Raw genomic sequence first — 19,272 nt, 5'->3', positions numbered from 1 at the left:
TTAATCATTTGGTGTTAACCCTTTGGCTCCTGTGGATATCTCCTATCTTAATCTCTTCTTCTAAGCTAGGGGTTCTCAAACTTCATTGCACCACAACCCCATTCTGACAAAAAAAATTACTATACGACTCCAGGAGAGGGGACTGAAGCCTGAGCCTGCCCAATCCCTGCCACCCTGGGTTGAGGAGCCAAAGCCCCACTGCCCTGGGTTGGGGAGCAAAGCCAAAGCCCAAAGTCTTCAGCTGCAGGCAGGGGGCCTGTAATCGCAGCCCCACTGCCCAAGGCTGAAGCCCTCAGGTTTCAGCCCCAGACAGTGGGGCTTGGGCTTTGACTTTAGCCAGACTGGCTCCCGCAAGTCTAAGCCAGCCCTGGCAACCCCATTAAAATGGGGTCCCAATGCACTTTGGGGTCCCGACCCACAGTTTGAGAACTGCTGTTCTAAGCAGTAACTTTTAACAGAAATGCTGGGATTCTAATGACCATATAAGAGAAACCAAAAAGCCAAACCTTTGCAGAAAATCTGTAGAATTTGCATAACCCCCTGGAGGCTTGGGAGATGAATAGTTGGGGAGACTGCCAAAATTCCCTGCAGATTTATATTAACTTGGAGAGGATGGGTAGAAACCTTAGTTTGTGTTGCCCTTTCAAAATGTAGGATAGCTGAAGCAAGAAAGATACCAGCTGAGTAACTCTTTGTTAGGATCTGATGCTTCATCATCTTTATAAGTGGAAGTCATCTTAGTAATTTTCCATGCCCAGGGAGAGCAGTTTGTACTTGGAGAAACATTTATGGCATATGCCAAAAGGTGACACACACAGGATACTGCTGCTTCCATTAATCTAAAATCTGAGCAATCCCTGCCTGTTGCTTTTTAGGTGTGAACTAGATCCTCTCTTGCTATACAGATATCCATAATGATGTGATCAGATTAATACCTCAATGTGTTGTTAACTAACCCCTTTAATCCTTTTAGCTAGCGATTTCCCAAGTGCTTAGAAAACATTTGCCCTGAGTCTGGGGTTTCTCTTCAGTGGATTGTGTAGGTAATGTTACACTACATTTGTACTTTGACATAATGTGGTAGGAAGCTGATTTACTTTATGAGCAGATCATATCTTTACTTTCCATATATTTTTTTATTTTGCCCAGTAAATACAGGGGAAGTTCATCCTGTGCTAATTACACACTTTAGGCAGAATCCTTTCTTGACTCCCCACTTGTCACCAGCATTTCCAAAGCAGAGTGCTGCAGTGAAGTTTCATATTAATTACTGATGTCCCATTTCTGCAATGATCTCTATGTGGACAGATGCCTGGGGCTCTGTGCGGGTTCAGGAGTTCACATGAATGGAGCTTATTGCAGGATTAGGACCTAAGACTGCACTACTGTTCTAGAATATATTAGACAACTTTCACAGGTGAGGTCTTTCCTGACCTCTTACCCAGGGTTTTTCAGAACCCAAAGCAGTGGCAACTTAACTGTTTCTCTCCAGGTGGTGTCAGGAATAAATCAATGGGAACACAGCACTTCTCTCTAATACATGATTGATACGAGCAAGTGTGCTCTTATCTAAAACTACTATTTATTAGATATTAAGCACACACGCACACATACGCAATAGGTTTAGGACATCCCAGATATATTTACCCACAGTCTGAGATTGTTTCCAGTGACCACCAGCTGGGCTTCCAGTTGAGTGTTCTTTCTGTCCTGCTGATGGGGAGTTTAGATGTCAATTCCTTGCCCGAAGAAAAGCTCCCTCTGACTGCTCCGAGGTATTTACTTTCACCTAATCTTTTATAGCTAACTCTGACAAAGCACATAACCTATAGTGACTCCTAATGGGTCAGCATAATAACCTCCGCCGGGTCACCAATTCTCCTAATTTCAACAAACTACTCATTATCTCAAAACATTTCTAGTATTTCTAGCTATAACAACACGTCAGGGACACCTAAAATCAAAGTTGCTATTCACTCACTCTCTTCCATAACTTTTTTCCCCATCCTCCCATTCTGATTTACAAACTGCAAGTATGTAGCCATCTGACCTTGTCTCACAAAGGCCTGAGATTATTCCTAGCTATGTGATGTTTGGTTTTCAGCTGGCAGTGGCTAAACATACAAAATGGCTGACTGCAGTACTGTCAAGTTCTGAGGTACATGCAGGAATGTCAAATTCTGAGATAACAGACCCACAATAATTAAAATGATTGGGGAAGGGGAACCTTTGGTGATGTGATAGCCTTATTTTTATAATTGTTGTTTGCTCGCTTAAGGTTAAATCCTACTTTCATTTGCAGCCTGTTACACCCTACTGAAGAGAACAGAATTGAATGGAATGTGGGCAAGAGATGATTTTGGCTCTGTCTAATTCACAAATGTTGTAATTTGTGGGCATCACGCATGCATTATTGCAAACTAGCAAGGTTCTGCCAGTATCATGGTAACTTCTATGATAAACTTAAATGTGACATGATTCCTTAGCTGACTATATGTGTGGGGGGGGTGGAACCTGGCTTCTCTTACCTATGCTAAAATTCAGGGCCCAAAGCAGCTTCCATTAAAATCCATGCGTGTTTAGCCATTGACTTAAATGAGAGCAGGATATGGCTCTCCAGTCTCTGCTTTGTACTATCCCCAGGAAAGATGTCACCGAATTGCCTTTGTTTTACAGGGCTCTGTATGTCATTAAATCACAGAGAGTTCATCTGGGTATTTCTCAGGGTGAATCTATATCTCTAAAATAGGCTGAATAGTCATGACTGAATATTGTCTTGGTAATGACACTATATAATCTTTATGATAGTAGTTCTTTGCACTTAGGCAATTTAACCCCTCTCATTTGAGGATCAAAACATCCCAGTAATACATGATTTACAAGCTGTGATGCACTAGCTTAGAACAACTTGGAAACCAGTGTACTTATGTGTTTAAGCTCCATGGAAAAAGTGTTACATCACTGATGCTTTAACCACATTGTCATAAAATCAAACAACCCCACCCTTGGTCCCTGTGAGAAATGACTCTGAAATTTTCCTTTCAGCTTTTCCAGCAAATTGCCTGCTTGGTAAATTTTGCTAATAACCTGAAAGGTTATTAGTTTGTCTCCTAGGAGTTTTGTATATGTATTTCCATGGCAGTGTAACTTAGTCCGCCAATGTCATGTTGGCTACCCTCCACTTTCTGCAATAACGAAAATGGCAGGGTACTTCAGTGGTTCACAAGTTTTATTCTGATTGTCCCTTGAGCCTGGTAGGTGTTTGATACCAACCATGCCGAAGGTAGCACTGTGTTCTTGTCCTGGGCAGGTTTGGTATTATAGGGAGGGTGACCAGACAGCAAGTGTGAAAAATCGAGTCACTTTTTTGGGGGGGTATGGGAGGGAGTTAGTTGCCTATATAATAAGACAAAGTCGCTAATATTTGGATGGTCCCGATAATATCAGGACGTCTGGTCACACTAGTTATAGGAGGTCTGAGAAATAAGGGTGAAATTCCTGAAGAAGTGCAAAGACAAAGGGAAGTTCAGGCTGTTTCTCTGAGATCTCAGGAGACCAACCTTCAAATGTGTTTGTCTCCTACTTCCAGCCTTTCTGGAATGAGGACCAATGACAGCATGTGGATTCTTGTTTTCACTGATGGCAAATAAATATGATAATGCTCTGCTTCATATTAAAATAATTAAATCAAGAGACTTCCCTATCAGTGATGTTAGAATTCTTATGGGCTGTGCTACCTTGTAGCATGACAGCATCAAGCCAAGCAGAATTGGCCTGGGCCAGTACTTGGAGCGGGAGACTTCTGTGAAGTCCCTACATGCTACAAGAGGGTGCTTTGGTGATTCAGCAGGTGGTGCTCTGAGTTAGCACTGAACCAGCGTATTAGTATGGTATTAGGAGGTGCTGTGTTTCAGACAAAGTTTGAAATTAGGGTCCTGTCGTCTTAATCCATGGTATTTTTTCTCTAAGAGTAGGAGCGTTAGCCTTGGTGTCCAGCTTGTGTAATTGAATCCCCTTGAGTGTTAACTAGAAAAGCCATTCCTCATTAAACCATTGTGTAGTATTGCTGTGTACCACTGAAACAGCTCCTGTGTTTCACCCAAGAAGTGGCTGCAATTCAATGACAGAAAAACATCCCTGTGTATAATATGTACAGACTTGCAAAGCACAGTGGGGTCCTTTTGAAATGAAAGAGGTCATATACATTGAAGATCATTCTCATGTTAATCAGACACCCTTGTGATGACTTTTTGTCATTTGTGATAGGTGCTCCTCTGATGCTAAGAACTGTAGAGACTTGGATCCAGATCTTGCGACCACTTACACGCAGGTGTAACCCTAATTATATGAGTAATCCTACTGAAGTCAGTGGAACTACCCATGTGAGTAAAGTTACATGTGACCATAAAAGTTTACAGGAATAGGGGCTGTGATGAGTCATCCCAGAGCCTGAGTGTGATGAGTCATCAGAGGCAATTACCTGCAGGTCTCGTCATAGGCCCCACACCATTTAACCGGGGTTCAGTCAATCCACCCAGGGGATCCCAAGGCAGGTATATAGGCTCCTAAGCGGAGCAGTCTCTCCAATCTGCTCAGTGTCACTACTTGCCTGAGAGCATTCCAGTTGCCTGCTAGTTCTGACAGACTGCTCTAGACTGTGCCTGTTTCCTCGCTAGCCAGCCCCTGCCCCAACCTGCATCTACCCCAGCAGTTCTGACAGGGCCTTAATGAAGTATGTATGCATGGGGCTGGGCTATATTTCCCCCCCTATTCTTTGTGATTTTTCACACCTCAGCTTTAAAATCCCTTTACCGGAATGGATTAAATATTCTCCCTGCCAGTGTCGCAAAACTCATTAATGAGCCTCTGGGTGGCACATGCTGTTACTTGGGGTTCTGTGTAGCACTTTGTAGAAAAGCAACCCTCTTTGCCATCTTTCCAAGCTCCAGGATTTCCAAATAAAGTGTTCTTCTGCAGTTAGCTTCTCAATGACTCAAACAATTGAATCGGCGTCAAGTCACCGTGCCCATAGCTCATTCTTGTTTGGCTAACAAGTCAAGGATTCGTTTGTCTCCATTTTTATTACGTTTGCCAAACATCAGTAAACACAACGAATGATTATTTTTCGGAAAGCAAGCGCCATGGCACCAGAGTGACTCAGAGCTGTCTTAGTACATCTGAAATTTACTGTGCAGGTTTTACTATTTATTCCTGTCAAGTATAATTCACTTACAGAGGTTTCTCTGGCATCATAGTGTGTGTGAAACTGTAATAGGAAAATATTTCCTATTTAAAATTAAAAGATAATTCACCTACATGCCTTTTCTTTATTTTAGCTGTTTGCTGTCCCTCGCTAAATCAATTCATGTCTTTGCAAGAAGCAAATTAAGATCACAGTAATAGATGAATTTATAGTATGAGTATTTAAATATTTCTTCTTGTCAGATCTATTAGCTATTTCAACTTACAGATTTAGGGTCAGATCCTGCAGACCTTCACTTACAATCATGAATTGTCCAACTCAGACTAGTGAGTGGGGCTACTTGCAGTTGTACTATGCCTGAGTGTAGGTGGTTCCAGGACAGGATTCATAGACCTTGCAATTGCTTCAGTGTGGGTGGGCTCTCACACCAGTGACGCTGTCCAATTAAATCAATGGGAGTGGATGTGGGCATCAGGGTCCACCCATGTGCATCTGATTTCAGGATTGGGGCCTTAAACATAAACCTGTGAAGAACAATGAATAAATCTAAAGTAACATTTCAATTGGATGTAATCACCAGTAAGCTGTGATATTAACATCTAGTGTGTTATGTAGATTCACTAAATAGCTATCTGTTATCCCAGTACTCCAGTAAATATGATTCTAAGTTAAACAGCTGTGATTGCAGGAAACAGTTCTGCTCTGATTACGGATTTAAAGACAGGATTTTACTCCCCTAAAGTTACAAATCTGATGTATAATACGCTGAATAAAGCAAAGAGTCCATCAACAGGCTAGCTATGCGCCCCACATTCACAGAGGTAACTCTACATATGTTTCAGAGTAGCAGCTGTGTTAGTCTGTATTCGCAAAAAGAAAAGGAGTACTTGTGGCACCTTAGAGACTAACAAATTTATTAGAGCATAAGCTTTCGTGAGAAGTGAGCTGTAGCTCACGAAAGTTTATGCTCTAATAAATTTGTTAGTCTCTAAGGTGCCACAAGTACTCCTTTTCTTTCTACATATGTTGCAAGCATATTGAAGATATCTGCTGAGCAGACACATTGTGTTATGAATGGAATCATCTACAGCTTAGCATTTACAATTTAAGATTACCATCCAGAGACGATGGAGGCAAGGGAGCAGGGAAGGATATAATGAACTGAGACACGTTGTTCTGTTTTATATAGGTTTTTATACCACACTCATTTCCAGGCGTGCATTGAGCAAAATGATTAATATCTGTTACTTATTATTTGTTCTCTCATAATTTTCCCCAGGATGAGAAAAGTGTGAAGTGGAGTGTCTTGTTTTTGTGGAGTGTCTTGTTTTTGTGGGTGGTTTTTTTTTTTAATGTACTTGCGGCTATGTATTTAGGTTAGAGAAGACAAAGTCAAAGCAATGTGCCTTGAGCTTGGAGTGGAAGGTGGTGAGGTTTGTGATGGTCCTTCATTTCTCGGGGAGTTCATTCCATAGTCTTGGACTGGCCCTCGAGAAAGTTCTGTTTCCCACACAGACAAGCTTTACCCTTACAGTGGAGAATTCCATGGTGCCAGAGGACGGGGATTGTTCACCAGAATTTTCATACCAGTGATCTAGCTGATCATTCAGATAGCTTTGGCCCAGGTCATTTAGCAACTTGAAGATAAGGACCGAGACCTGACCTTGATTGGATATTCTGTGGGAAGCCAGCATAAAGAGAGGAGGACAGGTTTGATTTGCTCATGGTAGCCTGTGTTGCTGAGGAAATGTACTGCAGGGCTCTATTCTAGTTGGAGTTTCCTAAGTGATGCAGGCTTCATGTCCAGGTATATCGCATTGCTGTAGTCCAGCTGAGAAGTGACAAAGGCGTGAATAAATGAGACCAGGTCACTATCTGCTAGCATGGAATGGTGTCTCCTAGCCAACTGGAGATGGTAGAAAGTATTACTACTGAATGCTTCTATGTGAGAGCTTAGTGTCAATAAAGAATCCAGGAGCCCTCCTAAACTATGGACTTAATTGCCCAACTGTGCGTGCATCCTCAACCAAAGGAGACTGCAACATGGCTACAAGACTCTTCAAAATGCTTTGCTTTGTCCACCAGCATCACCTCTGTCTGGCTGGGGTTCAACTATCTGAAGCTGAACCTGAGCTTCATCCACAAGCTGATCTCATCCAAGCACTGGGACATCTTGGTGGTATTGATCTAGTCATACGTGGTGAAGAATAGATAGAGTTCTGTGTCGTCAGCATGTTGCTGGCCCTGGAGTCTGTGGTGTCTGAACTGTTCAGCTAATGGCTGTACATAGATGTTGGAAAGGGTGCGAGAGAGAATTGAGTCTTGTCGGATTCCATAAGTGAGGGGTCTGGTTGTGGACGTATAGTTTCTCAGCAATACTCACTGGGTGCGTCCTCCCAGCTTCCCACATGTTAACGCTGGGTCTAGACAAGCCCACAGTCAGGATTCTATGTTATCAGTAGAGCAGGTTCAAATATCTTCAATGAAGTTTTGATTAAATATATTGGTTTTGACAAGATGTAGAGCAAGCCTACCAGTGAGTGACTCCATAGCACAGTGATTAGGGCACTGCCCTAGGATGTGGAAGACCCAGGTTCAAGTTCCTGCCTGATCTAGAGTGATTTGGGATGGGAAAAACTCTGCTCTGATTCAAATATGAACTTGGATCAGGCTTGTACCCTAGCCGTGAGCCTAGGCTCTTGTCTGACATGACCTGAACCTGGAAAACCTCCCTGAATCGAAAAACTCAGGGTTCAGTCTGAAAACAGATATTCTGTCACAATTTCATTTTTGTGGAAAGGTTTTTGTTTTCGTTCCACATTGGAATACAAAACAAATTTTGAAACCTTGAAAATTGCTGCTAAACGGGATTGTCTTGCTGACGCTGCTGGTTACTGAATAATTTTTATGTACAGCATCGCGTTTAGATAATCTTTTGGTGTAAGTATGAAAAAGCTAAGTCAGTAGGGGAGTTTCCTGTATGTAAGCCCTGCAAGAGTTCCAGACTGGGTCTTAGTCTGCTCATTGACCTCGCCAGCTGGGACATGCCTTCTCCAAGGGGATCACATCTCTTTCCAAATCCATTAACCAAAGGATAACAAAGCATGGCCTCCTGTTTCAATGAAGGGTCTGGTCCTGCATGCCTTCTGCACCCAAAACATTCAGTGACTTCAGAAGGAATTCCGGGTGCACTAGGAATGCAGTATCACCTCCGAAATGTTTCATAGCTTTGTGACTCAAGCAGGGGGCATTAGCTGGTCTCCGGGAAACAAGGTGTTAACCTCATCATAGTTTGTGCAGATGTCCATGGGGAAGGATTATAAACTGGCTGCATGGGAGACACAGCGATTGCTGTATTGGATCAGAGCAGGGGTCAGTATTGTCCACTGGTGATGGCTGGTGCCACCTGTTCAGAGGAAGAAATGCTGTTGGCAGTGGAGGCAGTAATGGGATAAACTACCCATGGAGAAAGAACAGAAGACCATAAAAACAGCCACACTGGGTCAGACCAATGGTCCATCTAGCCCAGTATCCTGTCTTCCGACAGTGGCCAATACCAGGTGCTTCAGAGGGAATGAACAGAAGAGATATAACCCTGGATGTTCTTGTTGTCCATTTAGATGTCGAATCCTTCTTTAAAATCCTGCAAGGGTCTTGGCCGCAGTGATATATTGTGAAAGTGAGTTCCACACGTTAATTGTCCATTGTGTGAAAAAGCAATTCCTTGTAGTAGTTTTGAATATGTCAGCTGCTAGTTTAATTTAATTGTCCCCTTGTTCTTGTATTGTCAGGAAACGTTCCCCATCTACCAGAGAGATAATGGAGGGTATCTGTGCAAAGGCAGCCTTGGTTATAAGACTGGCATCATGCCCCAGGCTAGAGGAGTTTTCTGTTCATCTTTTTGTTTTGTTTTGACCTCTCATCAGCCAGTAATCCTTGAGAAAACCCATTGCTGACTACATATGTCTTTTGTTCCTCCTGAGTTATTCCACTGTCTTACAAGTTAAAATACACATTTTCGACCCTACAGAATGTTAAATTTAAACTAATCCATGGTATGAAAAACGTTGGTCTTTCAAACACTTGTATTTTATGTGTGTGTGACAAATGTTTTTCTCAGCAATGATAATTTGGGCCTTGAACCATCAATCATCACAGCTAATGCCATGTTCTCTAACATGCTAGGAGGAATTCTGTTAAATCTGGACTGTGTGGGTTAGCAGACTCTGCAAAAGTCCCCTGCTTCTACGGAGAATAGTAAAATGAAAAGGGCTTGGAAAATGGAAAAGCTACTCTGAGGAGTGTGTTTTGACAGTATGGCAATGTTTCAGTTCCCTTTTACTAGATGAACAAACTTCCCTCCAGGGAACCCTGGGCCCTGACCCTTCAATGGTCCCCTGAGTCCCAGCCCTAGCACCAGGCCCCCCTGCCACCCTTTTGACTGTCAGAAGGCCCGTGACTCCATGGCACTGAAAAAGCTTTTTCAAAAGACAAATGAAACACTAAGGTCCCTGCCACGCAGCAAAATGAGATCCACAAAGGGAAGCTTTCACAAAAGTGAATGTGACTAATGTATTTTTATAGCCCAACTTGGGTGAAAGGCAAGTAGAAAACAAGCAGAATAAATAGCAAAAAGCAAATGTCGATGTTTTCAGATTTAACGATCAAAGGTGGTGTCAGTAACATGGGCAAGGAGATTTGTTTAAACAGACATGATCTTTTTTAACCTGATACTGTTCTTTTAATGAGCTAAGTATACCGTTTGAAATAATATCCCTTCTTCTCAGAGTTTTGTTTATGCTTTGCTCTCTTTCGTCTGGATTTATTCATTCCCTACAGGCTTCTTATTTAAACAACACATATTTCTCTGTACTGGAAACTCTGAATACAAATCCAAGGATGAAACATAATGCAAGTGAACCATCAGTAAAAGCTTTAGTGTATGTTTGGATGGGCAGTGGAGGCTGATGGCTGTCAGATGAATTCCCCTCAGAGAGGGAATATGCTGTTTGTTTGCACTGCATCTTCTTGCAAAACAATGCTAGGAAAATAAGTACTTGGGAATAGCAGAAAATTAATGTATTCCAGTTCTAGTGGGACCGACGGGTTTGACTGAATAACCAACCTAGAATCACGCAGCCTGGGCACAGATGGCGAGACTGTGTCTGTTAAATACATGGAAGCTGTTTAATGATATTTAATGATAGTTACAGCATCCCTGGCAGACACGTACAATCTAAAACACCAGCACAGCCCGTGCCCATTCTGTGGCAAGCAGGGACCCAGCAGTGCCCAGAGAGCGGGAAGGGCTTCAAGGCTGGCTAACCCCCCTGATCTGGCAGGGTGATGGGTCGGCCAGGCCCGACTGCCACTTTATTGGTCTTGGAGTAGCAGCAGTGTTAGTCTGTATTCGCAAAAAGAAAAGGAGGACTTGTGGCACCTTAGAGACTAGCAAATTTATTAGAGCATAAGCTTTCGTGAAATGCATCCGATGAAGTGAGCTGTAGCTCACGAAAGCTTATGCTCTAATAAATTTGTTAGTCTCTAAGGTGCCCCAAGTCCTCCTTTTCTTTTATTGGTCTTGTGGCAGCATCTAGGCCCCTCAGGCAGGGAGCAGGGCCCCGCTGTGTCAGGTGCTGTACAGACGAAGACCCAGCGTGCTTTCCTGGTGCCACTGCTCCTGCATGCTGCTCTGTCTACCCACAGTTTAAGCCTGGGCCCTCTCTCTCGGGGGGGCCCTCCTTGCTCCCGGGCCACTGGCCCCTGCTTGCAGCCTGAGCTCCCCGCGCGCCCAGGGGCAGCCTGCTCAGAGCAGTCACCTCCTTAGCCCTCCGCCTGGGTGTAACCCAGCCCGGGCTGCAAGCCCCGGGGCTCCCCTGGCCCAGGGCAGCCGCGCGCCTCCCGTCCGCCCCCCCCCTCCCCGCGCGCGCGCCCCACCCCGCCGCTCTCCCCGGGCTCCCGGCTCCCCGCCCGCGCTCACTCCAGCAGCGCCCTCCTGCAGCAGCCGCCGCCGGCGCGTCGCTCCCGAGCTCCGCCGCCGGCCCGTAAGAAGGTGCCCGAGCCTCTCCCTCTCTAGCATCGCTCCGGGGCTGCGGGCGCGGGGCAGGGGCTGCCCTCGGCATCCCTGCTGGGCAGAACTGGTCCTGGGGGCTGGGGCTGGGCCAGGGCGCCCTCGTGGCAAGCGGGGGGCTCGCTGGGGAAGGGACTAAAGCAGAGGTGGTGGGGAGAAGGGAGTTTTTCTGCCCAGGCTGGCTTGTGGCAAGTGCACCGGGCAAGCAGCTCCTCTCCCGCAGTAATCTCCCGGGAGGGCGACGCCACGAGTCTTTGTGCCGGGTGGGTTTAGGCAACTGAGCGTTCAAACATTTGCTTCTCTTCTGCATCCTCTTTGTTTAATAACCCGGGGCAGCCTCTTGCGGGGCGGCAGCTTTGCGAGCCAAGATCACGGGATTTTGGGTGTCAGTGAAGCTTTTTCTTTATTTGACAGTAAATTGTGTGTTTAGCAAGTATTTCAACCTGCTGCTTTGCAGCAATGCTTTGCATATAGGGCTGGCTTCCTTCGTTTCTATAGGAAGGGGGCAAAAGGGTGGTTGACTTGCCTGAAACATCTGATAATAGGTGTGTGGGGGGAACCCCAAACCCATTGTTTTTTCAGGGATCATATGATTATTAGGTTTCAGAGTAGCAGCCCTGTTAGTCTGTATCTGCAAAAAGAACAGGAGTACTGGTGGCACCTTAGAGATGAACACATTTGTTTGAGCATAAGCTTTCATGGGCTACAGCTCACTTCATCAGATGCATAGAATGGAACATATAGTAAGAAGATATATATATATATATATACACATACAGAGACCATGGCTATTTCCACCTTTTCATATTCTCTGTAGGTATATACATATCTTCTTACTATATGTTCCATTCTATGCATCTGATGAAGTGGGCTGTAGCCCATGAAAGCTTATGCTCAAATAAATGTGTTAGTCTCTAAGGTGTCACAAGTACTCCTGTTCTTTTTATGATTATTAGTTTTTTTTTTAAATACAGGGTGATGCAGCCCAGTGAAACCTGGAAGTAAGCTGTGAAAACTAGATGGGGTTATATATGACTATATAATTGCAATGCTAATGCAGGTAATAATTTTAAAAAGTCAGTCAATGTCTGTTTTTCTGCTCCCCACATTATGGAGTTAGATACTTACACAGTCCTGCTAATTCAAAACATGTTCATTGCTTTGATCCTGCAAACACACTTGAGAAAAACTTTACTCCTAGGCAGTGTAGTCCTAGCTGTATTGGTCCCTGGATATTAGGGAGACAAGGTTTGTCATCTTGACTTCAAAGGGATTACTCACATGAATAAAATTATTCACAGATGTATTTGCGGGATTGGAGCCTCTATTTCCAGTCTTTAGTAAGTAGGCAAAAGGTGTGTTAATGAATATGATTTCTGTCTTGTTCACATTTTATGGCTGCAGCATCATGTTTTGCTTAGGAGTGCAAGTATGAGTTTGTTTGCCATCCAGAAATTGATCTTGCGGTCATGTTAATATATAACCAACTTAATTTTAATTCATCAAACTCTAGCCTGTAACAAGAATATTAACAAATCAGACTAAAATGGTTTGTTCGCTGATCTATTTTTTTATCTTCATTCTGAAAAGCTCTTACTAAGATATGGATCTGTATTCTACAGAAGAGGAAATTGATTAAATTGTTAAACCGTGATATGTGCAAACCACCTCAGAGTAAATAGATGATGCATGTAACCAAATATGGTTTCAGAATTTATAACTTCTACCTTGTTTTTTTAAAGAAGTGAGACAACAGCCCTTTTTCCCCAAGTGCTGCATTCTTGAATGCAGCCCAATTTCTAATTTCTGCTCAAAAACTTCAGTCAATAAAAATTCAGTCTTGTGCGATAACTACTAGAAAAACACAGGAAGGGGTTTCTACAGCTAACATCATACCTGCAAAAATAAAAAGCCAGTGGAACCAAAGAATGACTTGCTCAGTTCTTAGCATGAATCTGTTTAGGCTTACGTGCCAATTCTGGACTTGATGGTGCAGTCCATTTCTTAGCCACACTACCAATGTCTTCCCTGGGAGATTTGGCTGAACAAGGACTATTGGATTGGGCTCTTAACGTGTTTCTTAACAGAAGTGCTACTTTTGCAGTGAATTATGGCAACCCTCCATATATGCTGGTGCAAGTCTCCCTCTGTGTGTAAATATTGCCAATTGTCCAGAAAAGAGATAATGTGTAAGGTTTTCAAGCTCTTGAAAATAAACACACAAAAGCTTATGCTCAAATAAATTTGTCTCTAAGGTGCCACAAGTCCTCCTTTTCTTTTTGCGAATACAGACTAACACGGCTGCTACTCTGAAACACTAAAATCTGTCACTTATTTTGGAAACTGTATCTTAATTAAACCATACCCCACCTACATTATCCAGTTGTATGGCATGAACAAGCTCAGTAGACATGTCATTAGGGGTAGCACTGAACAGCTGGATACTATAGTAATAGACCTGCTTGGGTCTATGCTGATCTGAATTTTAGGGCAGTACTTTATAAATTGTCATGTATCTGTTTTCAGGTAGTGCTGACCCGCCAAGCCCCATCACACTAGGGACTGTGCAAAGCTATAACAAATGTACACTTTTTAAAAACTCCTTTTTTCACCAAGAAACTAACATTTCGGGCTCCGAATGCTTACGTTACAAGGGGCTTATTCCATTTTAGGGTGTACAGTTCCCATGACTGTTTCTGTGTTACATGTGAATTGCCAAGAAACTTGTGTCCTTTAGAAAGGACGTCAGGGTTCTGAAGGCAGTTACTCCTTGCCCTGGTGTAACTCAGAAACAATCATTACGGGTGCTGCTTATGTGCTGTGTTTGTACTGCGCCTACTGACTTGGAGTGCTGATCTGGGACTGTGGATTCTAGACTGTACGGCCTTATAGATCTGTAATGCTGCAGGCTGGATACGGTCTTGGAGCCTAGATTGTACCCTCCCATCAGCAATAACTTAGGCTACTAATGCACATTTAGGATGGGATTTTCAAAGGTGTTTCCATGGGATTTAAGCACTTCATTCCCCTTAAATTCCTGTGAAAATTCCAACCTTAATCACTTGAGTTATATTCCTTTGCTGAAGTTTTAATATCCTGGGTGGTAAATTATTTTCTCAGCACTTTCCACTAGAGCCCTGCAACGGAACTAGGATTCCGCGGGTCCCACAGGACCCTCTGCCATAATAGCAGAAGAGGATAAAATGTATTTTATTGCGGTTGGGATTGAGTGGGGAAAAAAACAACAGACTGTGGCAGTTTGCAAGAAAACACTAAATCTCTTGTCAGTTTGTCATAAATAGAATTGCAGCAACGTAAATCAAGTTTTTCTTTTTTTTTTAAATAAAGTTTTTAATACTTAAATTTAAGCGAGGAATACAGAGAGATTTGATGTCTGTTATAGCAGGAGTTAAAGTATTTTTACATGGCTTAACCAAGATTTGTTTTATTCTTTTAGTGGTAAAAATTGTGTCTGAATTTTGTAAGTGTGTGTGTGTGTATATATATAAACCAACTTTTTTTAAAAAATAGCATGGGGGAATCTGTCTCTCTTGTGAGATTTGTGGGATCTAAGGTTTTTACAGGTGGAAGTGAGATAAAAACTCAAGGAACAATGCAGGCGCAGGTGGGTATTGTGGAGTGGAATTAAAAAAGTAGTCCTGCAAACGGCTCTACTTTCCACTCTCGTAGTGATGGACACACACTGAGCTCCCAACACAGGTGCATATTACCATGCACATTTCATACGTGGGGAAACTGAGGCATAGACCACATAGTGAGTCCATTTCCGAGCTGACATTAAATGAGACCGTGTTGCCTCTTACAGCAAGTTGAGCCTAATTGAACTGACTAGACAGTATGTAGCTGGAACCAGGGTGGATCCACGGCTCTGGACCCTATGTGCCACAGGAGTTCTAGGGAACAGCATTTGTATCATGCCAGGATATTGAAAAGTTACCATGTGGCATCCTGCTGAGGTGCAAACATTGCAGCATCGTCCCCTGTCCTTGTTTAAGGTGACCTGGAGTTAGTGCGTTGGTGTCATTGAAAGCATACCTCTTATCCCCCCATGCTCCTAGCCCATAGACTTATTTAGAGCTACTGTACTTGTGTATAGCACTTAAAAGCAGTGATGTTTTGTGTAACTCTATGCTGTATTTATGTAACTTTTGGATACATGGCAGCATTTTTGTTTGCAAAGGTAATGGAAGTACTTTTGTTATTGTAAACCAAATTGGGGCTTGTGATTTTGCAAAAGGAGACATTTAATGCTTTACAAACAAAACCGTTGAGTTCATGTTATCGATGTGTTACATCTAGTTATAAAAGAAGGGGCTGGAGAAACCACAACAGAAATGTCTAAGTTCAGTTGCTCCCGTTCTAATTTTGGCAAAGTGACTGTGGGAGGAAGAAACACCTCGTGTTTCATTTAGATTACTTTGATTTGGAAAGGAATTTTAACCAGATGGCTCTTGAGATGCCAGGATTCTGAAGTATTAAATGTTCAGATAAAATGCATGTTTCCATTTTCACCGCATACTTCTGGAGGGCGGTGCCATATTCTAGCCTTGATCCAGCTGTCCCTGCTTCCACAGCATTTCATCTGAAGCCAGTAGATGCTTTGCACAAATAAGGGCTGTTACCCTTCTCCCCCCATATATATTGAAATCACGTCATTTCTGGACCAATAAAAGCATGATACGATTTCACCTGGAGTCAGATCTCTCAAAAGTTGCCTTGCAATTGGAGGGTGTGATTTTGTGGGAGGAAAGATTGCCTAGTGGTTAGAGTGCTGCTCTAGGGCTTGGGAGACCTGAGTTCAAGTTCCTGTTCCACCAAAGACTTTCTGTGAAACCTTGGGGGAGGCATGTAGCTTCTCTGGGCTCTCAGCCCCCGATAATAGCACTTCCCTACCTCACAGGGGCGGGGTGAGGATAAATTAAAGATTATGAGGTGTTCAGATGCTGTGGGGATAAGGGCCAGATAAGTACCTAAGATAGCTAGGTTCTGCAAAGCTTTGAATGCCCCCAACTGCTGTTGCCTTTGAAGGAACATAGAGATGCCCAGCAGGTTTGGACTGCAGATTCCCTAAGGCCCTGAGCCTGCAAAGACTTACGCATGTCTACACCCAGTGTGTTGTCTCATTAAGCATGGGCTTAAGACTTGCATGATTGGGGCCTAAACTTGCCAGGATAGTGAGAATAAGCTGTTTGCCAGAGAACTCTGGGGGAAAAGATCCTCTAGATTCTCACTTGGCAAAGCTCACCAACTTCCTGGCACTCACCCATAAGGTTCAGTGTGAAAAGCAAACCTGGAAGCTGCCAATCTTTTGCACTAATGTTTGGCAAGTCAGATACTTTTTTGAGAACAGCCAAGTGTTTACTTTCCTTTACCTTGAAAATTTATCCCATGAGCTAATTGAAGTTGCAGGACTTTTCCTACTAATAGAAATTCATTTTCACATCCAGGGCCCTGTTCTGCAACCCCTGCATGTGGAGAGCTCCTGTTGAATTTAACCATTTGAGGGATCAGGCCCTAGTTGGGAAATGAATGACACAATTGTGCTTTCCAGTTATTTTCTCCTCTCATGGGCTATTTTGAAGCACTGAACGATTTTGCTACCTTGCACTTTCCCATAATCTAAATCAATCAATCTATATTCCTTACAGATAAATCAAGCCCCCCCAACTGCTTCACATTAAAATCAACTTCCTTACCCAGTCTCCTTCATCCTCCAAATACACTCCCAGTTGTGTATATGCTGCTTTGTTATTGTAGGGTTGCTGATTGTTTTGAGGCAGTGGGCATTGATTAAAAAAATAATACAGCAAGACATTAGATGACCTCAGAACAATGCAAACATAAAGAATGAAGGGCCCAGTCCTGGGCACTGCAAATCCCATTGCAGTCAATTTATTCAATAGGAGTTGCGGGGGCTCAGTACCACTTTGGGGGTGTACGGCCCCTTGCTGATTTGGCGCCTTAATGGCCTTTTGCAGATCCATAAGATAAAGCTATGAGAAATATTGGCCGTAACTAACTGGATTGCTAAATTGGTGAAAAAGGGTTTACATGAGAAGAGAGGCTGTCTGCAAAGCTCCCCATCTGCAGCTTGTTTTTGCTTCCCACTTAGTGAATGTTTTTCCCCTTCTGCAGACTCCACTTGTCTAGCTCGTTGGCCTTTGAAGCTATATCTGACCCAGTGTTTATTTTGTAATGAAAGAAGTACCAGGGCTCAAGCAGTTTTTTTTTTACTTTCTAACTGATGTGGCAAACCCAGAGGTGCTGGGCTATGGACTGCCAAGCGCCAGAGGTACTGAGGCTGAGCCCTGGCAAAAATTGAACGGATCTGACCGCAACCCTCCCCTTGCAGTGGAAAGCATGCTGCAAACGCAAAACAAGCCATTGGCTTGGAAGCGGAGAAGCAGACATGCAAGTAACATTCATGGGAGGTTGTGAAAGGCAGCAGTAAATAAAGGCTGGTGACAAGGTTTGGTAGAAACAAGGTATGGGATATAGTAGGGATTTGAAACAAAGCGTGAGGTGGAAACAATAGAATCATAGAAGATCAGGGTTGGAAGAGACCTCAGGAGGTCACCTAGTCCAATCCGCTGCTCAAAGCAGGACCAACACCAACTAAATCATCCCAGCCAGGGCTTTGTCAAGCCGGGCCTTAAAAACCTCTAAGGATGGAGATCCTACCACCTCCCTAGGTAACCCATTCAGTGCTTCATCACCCTCCTAGTGAAATATTGTTTCCTAATATTCAAGACCTAGACCTAGACCTTCCCCATTGCAACTTGAGACCACTGCTTCTTGTTCTGTCATCTGCCACCACTAAGAACAGCCTAGCTCCATCCTCTTTGGAACCCCCCTTCAGCTAGTTGAAGGCTGCTATCAAATCCTCCCTCACTCTTCTCTTCGGCAGACCAAATAACCCCAGTTTCTTCAGCCTCTCCTCGTAAGTCATGTGCCCCAGCCCCCTAATCATCCAAAATCAAAAGGTGGGAAAAAGGAATCAAGGAGTAGGGAAAATCAACAAACAAGAAAGACAGACTGTGAGGGTGAACAAAGGCTACAAGTGAAACTGATAGTAGGAGCCAGGTTTAATCACAGCATGTGTGGCTAACATAGCTTCAGCGTGAGACTATAGTGGTGTAAGGGCACATCTATGCTACTACTTAGCAGTGCTTTTATCAGCTGGTTATGGCTGACTCCACATGTGCTACACCCACACACGGCTAGGCTATGACGAGCTGGTTAGAAATGGTGCCGAACTGGTAGTGAAGGCTTTAACATGACTGTCTTGAGCTGATTGGGATCCTAGAGATGCAACCTCCCTAAAGAATCTCTAGCACAGCTTTATAGCATAGCTGTCCCCTGGGGGAGTGGAGGGGAGAGATGGAAAGAGTATAATTGTCCATACTGATGAGGGAAAGCGTGCCAGACAAAATGAAGGGTAAAAGAAAATCCTTGGCATTCAGTAGAGCTAGAAAAAGAGGGTTAGATGGAGCATTTGCCTTTTAAGATAAGGCTAAAGAGGATCTTGGGGATAATGGTAGCATGACAAATGGGAAGGAGGATATAGAGGTAGATATTACCATATCAGAGGTAGAAGCGAAACTGAAACAGCTTAATGGGACTAAATCGGGGGGCCCAGATAATCTTCATCCAAGAATATTAAAGGAATTGGCACCTGAAATTGCAAGCCCATTAGCAAGAATTTTTAATGATTCTGTAAACTCAGGAATAGTACCGAATGATTGGAGAATTGCTAATATAGTTCCTATTTTTAAGAAAGGAAAAAAAAGTGATCCGGGTAACTACAGGCCAGTTAGTTTGACATCTGTAGTATGCAAGGTCCTGGAAAAAATTTTGAAGGAGAAATTAGTTAAGGACATTGAAGTCAATGGTAAATGGGACAAAATACAACATGGTTTTACAAAAGGTAGATCGTGCCAAACCAACCTAATCTCCTTTTTTGAAAAAGTAACAGATT

The 19,272-nt window shown here is 43.4% G+C and overlaps 1 protein-coding gene across 1 annotated transcript in view; it reads left to right on the top strand.

Annotated features, from left to right (window-relative positions):
• The first annotated feature begins 11,138 nt into the window (after positions 1–11,138).
• The window catches only part of FHL1 (four and a half LIM domains 1), a 64,859-nt gene continuing 56,725 nt past the window's right edge, over positions 11,139–19,272 (top strand). Inside the window, exon 1 of the mRNA XM_038417499.2 lies at positions 11,139–11,255. The gene's annotated coding sequence lies outside the window, so the exon portion shown is untranslated. The remainder of the gene's footprint in view (positions 11,256–19,272) is intronic.

This window comes from Dermochelys coriacea, chromosome 9 (assembly GCF_009764565.3).
Source record: "Dermochelys coriacea isolate rDerCor1 chromosome 9, rDerCor1.pri.v4, whole genome shotgun sequence".
Lineage (NCBI taxonomy): Eukaryota > Metazoa > Chordata > Testudines > Dermochelyidae > Dermochelys > Dermochelys coriacea.
The sequence above is the reverse complement of the archived record's forward strand: the minus strand, read 5'-3'. Positions and strand labels throughout refer to the sequence as shown.